Source organism: Leuciscus leuciscus (genome assembly GCF_965113295.1).
Source record: "Leuciscus leuciscus genome assembly, chromosome: 5".
In the NCBI taxonomy this organism is placed as follows: Eukaryota; Metazoa; Chordata; class Actinopteri; order Cypriniformes; family Leuciscidae; genus Leuciscus; species Leuciscus leuciscus.
The window spans coordinates 16516854-16530790 of NC_138729.1; the positions used below are offsets into that span (position 1 = coordinate 16516854).

At 37.7% G+C, this 13937-nt stretch overlaps 1 protein-coding gene and 1 long non-coding RNA gene across 6 annotated transcripts in view; one reads left to right on the plus strand and one right to left on the minus strand.

Moving 5' to 3' along the window:
• abr (ABR activator of RhoGEF and GTPase) overlaps window positions 1–13937 on the plus strand; it is a 330545-nt gene that overhangs the window by 226030 nt on the left and 90578 nt on the right. The gene's annotated exons all lie outside the window — the stretch shown is intronic.
• On the minus strand, window positions 1957–13430 carry LOC309499974. Of its 2 annotated transcripts, XR_014206396.1 has the most exons (4): window positions 10433–13430; window positions 3995–9436; window positions 2390–2788; window positions 1957–2198 (listed from the first exon to the last, which is right to left on the minus strand). It is a non-coding gene; the product is annotated as an uncharacterized lncRNA (long non-coding RNA). The 2 variants fall into 2 exon arrangements; XR_014206397.1 differs by having other exon boundaries at window positions 1957–2788.

Here is a 13937-nt window from a genome sequence, read left to right on the forward strand (position 1 = left end):
ACTGCTGTCACAATAAAACAGAAACAAAACACAACATAAGTCCAGGCCTGTTCCTCTCTCGCTCACCACTGTCGTCGCTCCTCCTTTTATGCTTCCGCTCCTCCGTGAGAGATGCGAGACCGGTGCGTCGCGCACGTGTCGCTCATTATCAATCACGCCACCGTCCTCGCGCCGTCCTCCCACGGCCCTCGACCTCGTCATGCTCGCCACATAGACATTGTAGTTTTGGCATGTTGGGATGAAAGAGGAAGAGTGTTACTGAGAAACAAATTTTTTTTTCATGTGTTCACATAAGAAGAACTTCCCATCATTTAGCTGTAAACACTATTGCGTATAACTGTAATAATAATAATTAGTTACATTTATATAGCACTTTTCTGGGTACTCAAAGCACTTTACATAGAAGGGGGGAATCTCTCCTCAACCACCACCAATGTGCAGTATCCACCTGGATGATGCGACGGCAGCCATATTGCGCCAGGACGCCCACCACACACCAGCTTACTGGTGGAGAGGAGACAGTGATGAAGCCAATCAGTATATATGGGGATGATTAGGAGGCCATGATGGACAGAGGCCAATGGGCAAATTTGGCCAGGATGCCGGGGTTATACCCCTACTCTTTTTCGAAAGACATTCTGGTATTTTTAATGACCACTGAGAGTCAGAACCTCGGTTTAACGTCTCATGCTTTTTGATAGTATAGTGTCTCTGTCACTATTCTGGGGCATTAGGACCCACACAGACCCCCCCAAGGATTTGTGAAGGATCTTATTGTATTATCAACACAAGGAAGACACAAGTGTAATAAATGGGTTTTATTAACAAAAGGATAGACACGAGTAACTAACAACTACTGAATGGATAAAGTGAAAAACAAAGATTGATAAATGCAAGTGACTGAGTCGGATGTTACTATGGCAGTTATTCTGATTCCGATTCTGCTGATCAAATCCGGTTCTTATCGATTCTTGTTTCCGATTCCAATATTTTTTGGAGAGAAAAAAAAAAGATCTGCCTAGGAAATCGCCTAGTGTTAATCTGCATCACTATTTGTACTTGTTGTGAATACGCAGGCCACAAGAAGTAATTAGGTGGTTTTTTTATATTTTTTATATCACTTTTACTCAGGACATGCTAGCTGGCAACAAAGGATTCCATTCATTGTGCTAAGCTAAGCTGGCGCCGACCCTGTCAAACTAAAACAATGCATGCACTGAGACAAAAATGCATTTGCCCACCTATCTAAATGTAGGAAAGAAAGTGAATAAGCCCTATTTCAAAAAACGGTGGAGTGTTCCTTTAAGAACCACTTTTACTGGTTCAGAGCTGGTGCTTTGGGGGTCGAAAAACGAAGAACCGATTTGAAACTAGGCTCTGGCTCCTTAGAGCTTAGCACATCTTGGAACTGGAACCTTTAACCCTCTGAGGTCTGAGGTGTTTTTGGGGCCCTGGAGGTGTTCTGACATGCTCTGACATTTGTTTTTTTTTTCAGTTATTTATAAACATGTTAATGGCAAAAGTGTAAATTCACTCTATATAACACAAACAGGGCTAGCATAATATCTGATCAACATGCTTGTAAATCTTTGTATTTTTAAGAGAATAATGTTTATGCGTGGTTATTTAAAAAAAATGTCAGCAACTTTCTTTTTTTAAGAACACAAAACACATTCTAAATATGTGCCCACAAGACTCTTGACTAATATATGTTGTCGTTTCTAGTTCTGGCTTCAAAATGATGTGAAATTCATACTGCCTGATCGTTCTCTTAAAACAATACATTGATTTAAACATTGTAAAACAGTTTTTTTTTGTCAGAAGAGGTTTATGCGTGGGAGGGGTAATCGCTCATCAATATTAATGAGATTCAGACCAGGGGTGTGACATAGACACTCCCCCAATGACTAATGGGCCATCAAGAGAGGCAGCCTGAACAAAGAGGAGATTCAAAGGTTTTGTTTTTCACTGTTTTATTGTAATTCCTCTATGAGGAGGAACTAAATGTTTTAAATTTGCAATGTTTTAAACTCAGCTGTGGTCCAGGTTCCCGTGCAGGCAGGAATCTCAGAGTCTGTGGAACCATATCAATGTCAGTCTCTGTTTTCCATGACAGAGTAGACTGCTTGTTGCTTGTCTGAATGTTTGTCTTGGCCCTCTTTGCAACAGGTGTCTGATGATCACCATCACCTTTATAGCTGTAAAACAAACAAACAACTGTGAGCATGTTTATTACACAAAATATAACAACTGCATTTCAATCATGATAAGTAACATTGGCCAGATGCAAAGCCATACAGACACATAATGTTTGTATGGACTATGTAAAACCAGAATATGTAAACAGAATTATACTAATATCTGAAAGAAAGGGAATAAGTGTACTTACTTTTCAGTTGTTCTCAAAACTGAACGACACCTGTCGCGTGCCCTCCCAGTGCGAGTTGCAGGTGAGGGTGAGAGTGATGCTACCACATTCCTATAAAAATAATAATATTAATATTAATAAAGGTTGAACAAAGTACTATGCCAGCACATGCATAACTGATGGACAGTCAGCATTTTGGTAAAACAACAAAAATAAGCTCTTTTATACTAACATTACCAATCACTAATTGTAATATTGTGCATACATAACACCACAATTTTTGCAATTGTGTCTGGTAATTGTGTTTTGCAATTGTGTCTGGCAATCCACACAGGCAGGCACATGTACATTTGTAGCATCACTAAGTATATAAACAAAATTGGTCTAACATCTGTAAAATAGTGGGTAAATATGTACTTACTCCTTCTGATTTCTGTCTGTGTTGCTGCGTGCCCTCTTATTGCGAGTTGCAGTGAGAGGTGAGAGTGAGCAACCTACATCATTCCTTTCAAAAAAAGTTGAAAACTATTATTATCATATAGAGTACTAGTGTTGTCACGGTACCAAAATTTCAGTATTCGGTACCGATACCAGTGAAAATCCACGGTTCTCGGTACCAATTTCGGTACCAAAGCTTAATTTAGATTAAATTTACATAATTATATTAAAGTGTATATCACAAAGATGGAAACTGTAGTATTAAAAACACTTTACAATAAGATTCCATTTGTTAGATAACATTAGATAAAATGACCTAACAAAAAAAACAATAGTTATATACTGTCGCAATTATTCTCCTTTAGGGGTTAATTTAAAAATACATTTTTTAAATCAAAAGTTAACATAATTTCTGTTAACATTATTTAATGCACAATGAATGAAGCGAACAAACATGACCAATCAAGTGTTTTGTATTAAATAACATTCACAAACTTTAATTAATGTTGTAAAAATATATTGTTCACTCAATGTGAATAACGCATTAAGTGATGTTAATGAATGGTATCTTATTGTAGCATTACCAAACTATACAGGAGATAAAATGTTTTATTTGACTTGACTATACTTTTATTTAATCCAAAACTGTATTCATATCTAACTTTAAAAGGGCTTTTTAAACCTGCTAAGAGTTATCCAGCCAAGAATAAGACTAGAACTGCTTTTCTGACGGACTGATATTAATGACGGCTTTTTATTTCTCATCTCCATTAATATATCTAGTAGTAAAGCTAATGCAAGGGCTAGAAATCAATTAATAGGCCTATGTCACACTTCCTCGTCGTCATGGAGAGCGCAGTTCGCACAAGCGTTTGTACTCCCGTGGCGTCTGTCGTTGCTATGCATCCATGAACGCACATGGAAAAGCGAGCGCGCCGCTTCTATTATGAGCGCGCTTTGCCGCGCGCCATTTGAAATAACCATAGACAGTATAAGAAATAACGTATCTGCACGCGCAAAAACATCAGCACCACATCAGCAGCAGCACCGCCGATCGCCATCAGCGCTTTTATGAAGAGGACGCAACTGCACGCGCTTCGGGCATGCACGCGCATCAAGTACCGGGTTTGAGAAAACCTGGTACCGTGACGTTAAAAAAAAATTTGTACCGACTTGGTACCGAAGTACCGGGTCTTTTGACAACACTATAGAGTACTATTCCAGCACATGCACAACTGATGGGCATTAGCATGCTGATAAGATAGCACAAAGAAAAAATATGTAACATTATCAACCAACCTCCAAAAATAAATAAACTCATACAGGCTCATATTGTAATAAGTATATAAACAAAATTGCACAAACATTGGTAAATATGTACTTACTCTTTCTGACGTTCAGCTGTGTTGCTGCGCGCCCTCCGAGTTGCAGATGAAGGGGATGCAGCATTCCTGTTTTAAAAAAAAGTTGAAAACTATTATAACATAAATATTTCAAAGTATATTACCATTAGTCTATATGAATAACTGATGCAAATAATTGTAGACACGTGCTGTAGGCATATATTGTGTGTAATGGGCCATTACGGAGATAGCACAACGCAAACATTAACACATTTGCAATTCATCAGCTGGGCATATTTACACATTTCAGCACATACACACATTTGCAATAGATATTTGCAAGCACTCTTCATTTAAATATAAATTACTCTGAATGGAAAGTATGGAAATGGTCCAACCAGTAAAATCTGTAGCCTACGTTTATTTAAAATAGCTTGTCAACTAATTTCTCTGTACTGTAGGCTAATTGGCCTACGTGTTGTAGCCTAGTCATTAAAATTAAATAAAACAATTTAGTTCATATTTAGGTTTAAATAAAATCATTTTTTTTTTTTTTTTTCATTTATGTTGATTATATGAAAAGTGAAAAGCATGAGTCAGATCATGCGCAATCGCGAGACAAATGGAGTGGGCAGAGAAGATTTTGACCATTTCATTAAGTTTATTTTTTGTATAAAGCCTTTCTTTAAAGTGAATTTCGTTTTGTATTAATTGTATCTTAATTTTAATAGTTGTTTCATCAACCAAATGCCTGTATTTAAAACATAAGAATTAAAAATAGCAGGAACTGGAGGCCTCATAAATGAACCCAAACTCATAAGCTTTGCCTAAAATACCAGAGAAATATATAGAAAGCTCGAAATGTGTTATTTTAAACAAAACTATTAAAAACGAAAGAAAACAGACTGCATGAAGCCTCTCTCCTACTTTATAAAGCATAGCCTAGACAATTTAAATATAATTACTCTGAATGACAAGTATGGAAATGGTCCAACCAGTAAAATATGTAGCCTACGTTTATACAAAATAGCTTGTCAACTAATGCAAGTAAATTTAAAAAGACTTACTCATCCGAAATATCCACGGCTGGATCAAGTCGCTCTGCAAAAATACAAACGTTCGTTGTCAGAGTCCTGTTCTTCTTCTGAGGAAAAAGTGAACTCTTCATTGCTATCCAGGACGAGCTGAAGGGCTGTGTGTCATCTTCCAACGGCGCAGGAAAGTGAGTGAATGAAACTTGCTGGTTTTAAAGCATTTCAGGGGGCTTTTTACCTTATTTTGCATATCACCTCAGCACATTATCTTATGAATAGCGCCCGCTCTGCGAGAGGGCGTGAACTAATTACAGATAATTAGATGAGACGGGAGAAACTGTACTTCTCTTTAGTTTCATACAGATTACATTGCAGGAGAATATTTGTTTTGAATGTGAACTGTTTTATTTTAAAGTAGAAATTTAAAGCTTTCTTTAGACGCATGTTTCATGGTTGTGTGATAAGTATTCGCTGAGTTTTCCAGACTTGTTTCAGAAAGATTTTTGCGGAGACAGAGTGAGCTGAAAGCGCACCCTGTTTATTTTATTTATTTAAAAATAAAAACAAGGTTTTGATGTTAATGTGAGTGTACACAAAAAAAAGAAGACCCTCTATAGTTTATAATCATGTATTTATTTTATTTATATGACCATAAATGACGGATTTTTTTAAGTTTATGTTGCTGCTATGTGAAAAAAATCCAGCAAAACGCGTGGGCGCGTTTCTCGACCTCAGAGGGTTAACAAGAACTACTCTTTGTCTTAGAACCTTTATAAACTCTCCTGAGAAGGAGGTATTTGCAGATTGGCGGCTCTCAGATTCAGCGTTTGATTGGCTGATGCTGTCAGAGGTGGCCACCGTATTGGCCCCTCTTTGGCATGAGGTTCATTTGCATAGCTTAACGTTTACGTTTAGAACAATGTCTTTAAAGTTTTTCCTATGCATAATTCACTGTCAAAACCAATTCCAGATTAACCGAGACATTGTGCTGAAAACATAAAGAACAAACATCATTGGGTAATATTGAACTTTTACCCATGCATTGATGTATACCTTAATAGGTAACTTTGTATATTTTGCATGTACACACACAGCTGGGCTGGGCATACAAGTGGGGCACACTATATCTAGCTGGGAACCTCCCACACTAACTTTGGCTCCTTCCCCACCAGAGAGGTCACATCAATAGTTTCTCCATTGTTTTTAATTTGGTTGTCGTTCGCAATGCTTCATGGATTGTAGTTATTTTCCCTCATTACAGCTGTTAAGTACATGGTCTTGTACCTTTGTCTTTTTATCAGATTTTCGAAGACCTTTTTTCTTCAAATCAAAGTTTCTAATGTTGTGATTCACCTTGTAGCTGGCTGGTTTGGTTCTTTCTGTATATGACTTTAAGACTCTTTAAGATGAAGACTTTTTAAAAATATCTTTGGGGAAAAGGGAATGATAAAATACTTCTGGAACCTAGGCCACTGACAAATTGGGCCAGAACTCGACCTTCCGTTTCGATCCACACCTGCTGAATTTAACATGCATGTAATTAGATCATGTCACTTTTATTCACTAATAAATAATTAACTTAATATAATTAACATTTTAACTTACTTTACTGTTTAAAATGTTTAGCATTGTCTATTGTCTCACGCAATATTTTTAATTTGTTTTAATCTTAAGAATTTTATTAAAAAAAATTGTTTCAATGTATTTCCTCTTTTACTACCAAATAAACTTAATTGTGTAAGTAAAAAGAGTTGTGAAAACAGTTTCATGTTGATTGTAAATCAAGCAGACAAATGCCTCTGCAAAAGATAAAATAAGTACACTGAGGGATTCTTGCACATGGAAACTCCTCTGTTACATAAGTTTCTTCTTAGTATAGATGAAAGTGGCAGAGATGAATCTGTATCTGAAAACTCTCCAATCTCAAGTCCAGTCGGCTCCGTCACACAGGACAAATTACTAAATGTATTGTGTAAAAAAAATTACTCATAACACAAGTCAGCACTGTGGTCACTATGGCTGCCAGGACATAATTGGATAATTTGTCCTGTGGGGGTTTCACTCATGAATATTTGCATATATATTTACACATTATGTCTCTTTGCTTTATGAGGTCAGGGCTCGAATGAAATCGTGTCTATGTAAAGTATGCTAATGTGAATTTGCATAATGGACACATATGGCCAGCAGAGACCATAGATCAGCTCAGATAACAATCAGATGTCTGTTTTAAAGCCCCAATGAATCACACAATGTACTTCCTCAAGACTGATTCAAAAGATACATTGTGTTAGACTGTTTTGAAGTTTTTGGATGCTTGCTTCATTTTTGTTTTTGTTTTTGGTGTTGTGTTGTGGTCATCATGAATATGACAGTGAGAGCAAATGTGTTTTTCAGAAGGATATGCAGATGTTTGAATATCTTTTTTATACCAGGATGTACTTTCTCATTCTCAGCTGCTGATTGAATCCTCCTTTTGGAGTCTTATTAAAGGCCTTTATCCACTCTGACAGGAAACACAGCCAAATCCTCGCTCTGGGCCATTAATGCGAACTGGGTCATTGACATTGGCCTCCTGATACAAAGAGTTTTAGGGGGTAAATACTGACCCAGAATACCAACCACAATTTTAAGTAACACTTAGAGTAAATTAAATATCTTTGCCTTTCTGCAAGTTTCCAACCTCTATTTCTTTTGTTTTCATGGCATCTCCATCTTATAATTTGCATATACTGTTAGGAAACTGGAGTAATGGATGCTGAAAATTCAGCTTTACCATCACAAGATGGCGGCACACAGAAGTGCAGCAGCTTCTCAAGCTCCCTGTTCAACTTTTGTTTCTCATAGAAAAAGTGTGGAAGCAAGTGTATGAGCTAGAGTTCTCAACGGGTCTGGTCAGCCCGACAAACCCGACGGGACCCACGGGTTCGGGTCGAAAATATAAGCAAATGGTTCGGGTCAGACCTCGGCCTTAATCTTTTCAGTGAAAAACAATTTATTAATCATCGCTGCTGTTCACCGTAAAGAAAGTCTGGCTGCTGCGTGCAACGTGCATCATGGAGAGGGGCGGGGGCAGACCTGACGCCGCTGCGTGCACGCCTTTAGCCTGGAGAAGAAGATGGAGTTGGTGAAAAGTAAACTTGCCGCAGGTGAATTCACCATCGCTACTACAGGAGTGGGAAAATCAGAGGACTGGAAAGTGTTTGGAGTGGTGCTGGATTCTGATGGAAATTCTACAGGTTATGTGCAATGCTCAAAATGCAAGGTGCTGATGAAATATGACAGCAAAAAAACTGGGTCTTTTTATTTATTATTGTGTGAAGATTTTTATTTAAGGCATATTTATATAGCCTATTTATATATTTAAAGTTTATTGTTTCAGTTGTTTGTATTGTTTGTATTGTTAAAAGGCGTGAACATTAAAGGTTGATTTGAATTCCCGTCTGCTGGTCATGATAATACGTGTATGAGAAAAAAAAATTCGTTGGCGGCGGCGTCGGGCCGCGGGCCGGGTTCGGGCAGATAATTCATGTTGATGTGTCGGGTTACATCGGGTCTGGGTTTTAAAAGCCACGGGCCGGGTCGGGTCGGGTTGTAATTTTCAGGCCCGTTGAGAACTCTAGTATGAGCTATATTAGTAAGAGCGTGAATGATGTTACCGCTACGAGAATAATTAGTATCCATCTGAATCAGAAACCTTGGATGAATGCTGAGGTTAGAACTCTCTTGAGAGCCTGGGATTCTGCATTCAGGTCTGGTGATACAGCAGCGCTCAGAGCAGCAAGAAGGAAATATACTGCAAGTATTAAAAGAGCCAAGACTGCATATGCTGCAAAGATACAGGGTCATTTTTCTACTAACGACCCTCTGAGAATCAAGGATATGACAGCAGAGACACTGAATGCCCTAGGGATCCATCTCTTCCTGATGCTATCAATAACTTTTATGCTCGTTTTGAAGCCCTTAATACTTCCCCTAGCACCAGACTTGCATTCTCATTGGATGTGCTGCTTCCTAGTGTAACCATAGTGGATGTCAGGAGGTCCCTCCTGAAAGTCAAGCCCTGCAAGGAAGCTGGCCCAGACAGCATTCACGGCCAGGTTCTGAAAGACTTTGCGTTACAGCTATCTGAGGTACTAACTGACATATTTAACATCTCACTCTTTCAAACCAAGGTACCATCATGCTTTAAATCTGCCACCATTATCCCTGTTCCAAAGATTTCAACAGTTTCGTGCCTAAATGACTACAGCCTAGTACAGGGGTCTCCAACCTTTTTTCATTTGAGAGCTACTTTTAAAAAATGAAAGTGGTCGAGAGCTACTCATGTAATACAACACTTAAATATCTTAAATAATGTCTCATAACTCTCATATTAACAACTATCCAAACTGTTTTAGACCTAAAAGAGTTTTTGTTGGCCTATATGTCACCCTTAAATGTCAGTGAAAAGAACAGAATCAGAGATAAAAAAATAAAAAAATAATAGAAAATTGTACTTTGCATATTATACTGTAAAAACACATAATTATAGTTGATTTTATAGTACATGATAACTAGAGATGAAATGGCATGAAAATTTAATTTCATGATTATAGTGACCAAAATGATCACGGTTATCACAGAATCCTGTTCAAAAAGTACTAATATCAATTCACCAAGTTTTATGTCGAAAATCAGCAAATAACAAATAAACTTATATGCACTTTTTGTTTACATAAACATTAAAATAATAAATTAAAAATGATGGCCAGATTTTAAAGGAGTGTTTTGCAACATGTTATCTACTAACATGTAGGCTACAAGTTCAAATAAAGTTTTGACAGAAAAAGGTTTTATAAAAAGAATGAGTCAAAAAAGATAAATCACTGACATTTACAATGCACATTAGCTTATCTTTTATTATTAATAGTAAAATTCGGTCCGATTTTCCTGTTGCGTCTGTCGTTGCTATGCAACCGTGCACTGCGCTCTCCACAATGACAAAGTTTTAGTAGCTAATGGATTTCCACCGCCGAAAAAAATATTTATTCACGGAGAAGAATAAAAACACCCGTAATGTTTGGGTGCACTCCCATCCTTCATGTTAACTCGCTGCGCCTGGAAAAATGAGCGCGTCGTTTCAACTATTTGAAATAACGAACTTGAGCGCGCAAAAGACGCGATATGTGAACAGCCCTTGGCGAGCTACCTCCAATCAGGCCACGAGCTACTGGTAGCTCGCGAGCGACGTGTTGGAGACCCCTGGCCTAGTAGCACTAACTCCGATAGTCATGAAGTGCTTTGAGTGGTTGGTCATGGAACAAATAAAAAAAGGAATCGACTTCAGCATTGACCCCCACCAGTATGCATATAGGGGGAACAGATGTACTGCGGATGCCGTCTCGTATGTTGTACATATGGCCCTCACCCACCTGGAAAATTGGGACTCTTATGTGAGACTGCTTTTTCTTGATTTTAGCTCTGCTTTTAACACAATCATACCACAAAAACTGGTGCACAAGTTGGAGGCACTCGGAATGAGTCCAGCATTATTCAACTGGGTATTGGTCTTCTTTACAAATGGGAGACAGACTCTTAGAATCCACAGTATCACTTCCTCTTCCATTATCCTCAACACTGGCTCTCCCCAGGGGTGTGTATTGAGTCCCCTGCTTTACTCTCTGCTGACCTATGACTGCTCAGCTACGTTTCAAGCAACCACATTGTGAAATTTGTAGATGATATAGCAGTGGACTATGACCTAACTTGGCATACTAATGCCATTAGTATAATAAAGGCGGCCAATCAATGGTTGCACTTCTTGAGGAGGCTCAAGCGGGCTGGTCTGGGCATTACAGTCCTTACATCCTTCTATATGTGTAGGTGGAGAGTCACATCACAATTGAGGATATTTACAGTAGCTGATGCAGGGACAGGGCGGCCAGTATTATCAAGGACTCTTCCCACCCTGCCTATGGACTGTTTGCCCCGCTTCCCTCAGGAAGAAGGTTGCGCTCAATTCTTGTTCTTCTACTTTGCGTGCAACAACATAGATACTTGCATGTGTAATACAGTTTCAATGTTTTTTAAATAACAGTACTATTTAGACTTTTTATGAACAATAATGTCTACTTTATAGATTTTTTAGGTGCAATACTATTTGATTATTTATGTTCTTGTTTATTACTAATTATTGCACTAATTATTGTCTTATTTTTGCATTGTTTATTCTAGTTTTTTTATCGCTTATTATGCTATTTATTGATGACGCTGCTTAAACATACACCTTAGATTCTAATGTTTTTACATTGGTTAAACATTGGTTAATGTTTCATCTTGTGTTTTGACCGGGACCTTAGTAACTTAGTTTCGTTCCTTCATGTAACCGTGAATGGAATGACAATAAAAAATCCTTGAATCCTTGAATAAATTACTTTTTAAAATATTTAAATAAAAAAAACTTTATTTAAAAAAATATATAGTTCACAATATAACTGTTTGTACTGTATTTTTGATCAAATAAATGCAGCCTTGCTGAGTATAATAGACTTCTTTTTTAAAAAAACATTAAAAAAGTCTTACCCCAAACTTTTGAGCAGTAGAGTACTATATGTATAATGTATAATATAGTCAAAAGAATTAACATTAATGTAACAAGAACTGCAAGTAGTTATACGGGGCCAAGCCAGCAACGCAACTTTCTCACCTTCTCTGCCTTCCCTACCTGCCTGCATGCCTTGTCTTGTCTACCCAGATGCAGAAGTTCCATAGTTCAAGTCAAAATCAACTCAAAATGAAGAATTTGTATATAAATGCACCGCATGTTACATTTAATAAGTACGGTTGAGATCATTCTCAGAAAGACACTATGTCTGGAACAGAAGCAACTTTAGAACCACTACCTCTTGCGGTCTGGGCATGTGGCAAACAGGATAGGAACTCACAATCTAAAAGTTTCGGGGGACAAGGAATTTCAGATTGCGCCACTCAGTTGACACTGATTCAGCAGGCTGCCAAGGAGAGCTTTCAGTGTGAGAATGAGCACACAAAAGCATTACTTAGCATGTTAACCAGATTAGCATGCTAAGCTAACTTCATGTTAATTTAGCTTATGGTTAACCTGATAGCTGAAGAGCCACATTAAAGAATGGCAACTGGTTAGCTTGCTAACTAGCATAAGGACACAAACACAGACAGGGGCAAATTTGGAGAGATATTTCTCAGGAACGGTAGTGAGTATCAAAAATCTGTTCAGTCATTTCAGTGCGGCTCAGTCCAAAGATCATCTGAGCTGATTTTGGACAAAATTTAGCAAAATTTGTGGTAGAAGTAGCTTTTTTATTTTATTTTTATTTTTATTTTTTTTAATATGTTGGACAGTCACATTGTTATAAAAATAACAAATGATATATCAAATATGATAAATCAAATTTTGAACAAGGTTTTCCAAAGTTATAACCGTTTTTTTGCAAAAATGAAAACGTACATCTCTGGAACACCATGTGGCGTTGTCTTCAAACGTCTCAGGAACCTTCAGGACATGCGGTCGATGATCCCTACCAAATTTTGTGAAGATATGTCAAATTGTTTAAAAGATATTGCAATTTAATGCAAATTTCAAAATGGCGGACACGTGGTTCGTCCAAACCTGGCAGAATCAGTATCCACGGATTCGGCATGACGCAAAGAATCCATAGACACCTAGATTCTGATTCTGATAAATTGTTCAAAAGTTATTAGCAAAATTAGCCATTTTTCAGATGAGCCATTTTTTCATGACCTGTAGGTGGCGCTATTCCCAAATTTGGCATGGACCCTCAGATGAAGCCAATTTTCTTTTCGATTGATCAAAGTTTGACCGAGATGCAGCCTCTGAACCAATTTTGTGTTGACCTCGTTAAGTTTGCGACGACATAACTTTTGAACGAAGAGGAATAAAAAAAAAATCTGTTTTGTCATGGCTTTGTGGCTCAGTCCAAAGGTCATCTAACTCAATTTTCGTAACAATTGGAGACGATTTGAAGGAGGAGTAGCAAAAAACCTGTACTTAAAAAAAAAATGGCCGGTACTGTAATGAGCGGATTCTTAATGTAAGATGTTGAATGGGATCAGCATGAAGAGCAGAATCAGGTGAACAAATTTTTTATGATGGATCCATTAAAAATAATGGATACAATATCCTAAATATAACAGCATATCTCTATCCCTACATATCCCTCTATAAATGTTCCTAATCTGTACAAAAGAAACTCATCTGCAAGTATACAGTGTTCCTAATCTCTAATCTGTACAAAAGAAACTCATCTGCAAGTATACAGTGTGTGTATACTTGCAGGACCAGCTGCCATATGGCTTTCATCACCAGCTCATTTCATCTGGGAACATCAGCCAGATGATGTGGTTCCTCCCCCAGATTACGGCACTTCCCATTTACCTTTGTGTGGGGCAACCATGAACATTTGGGTCAAATTTAAAACCCTTAACAGTTACACTCTTTGTATAATACAGAAGCATCAGTAGTTATTGTCTTTCTACATGTGCACCATAGTGCCAAACCTCTTAGTTTTATTACTCTGAGATTATTTATTCTTCACTTGTTTTGTCTAATGGAACCTTTCAATGACAACCTCTTGAAGAAGCTTCTCATTCTTCATGGCTGAAGGAATGATGGTGCACTATATCAGTCTTTAAGAGCCCACCTTTATGCCTGAACCCTTTTAAAATCACTGCACGGAAGCACCACTCTCATTGAGGTTCGATGTGGTCACTCAG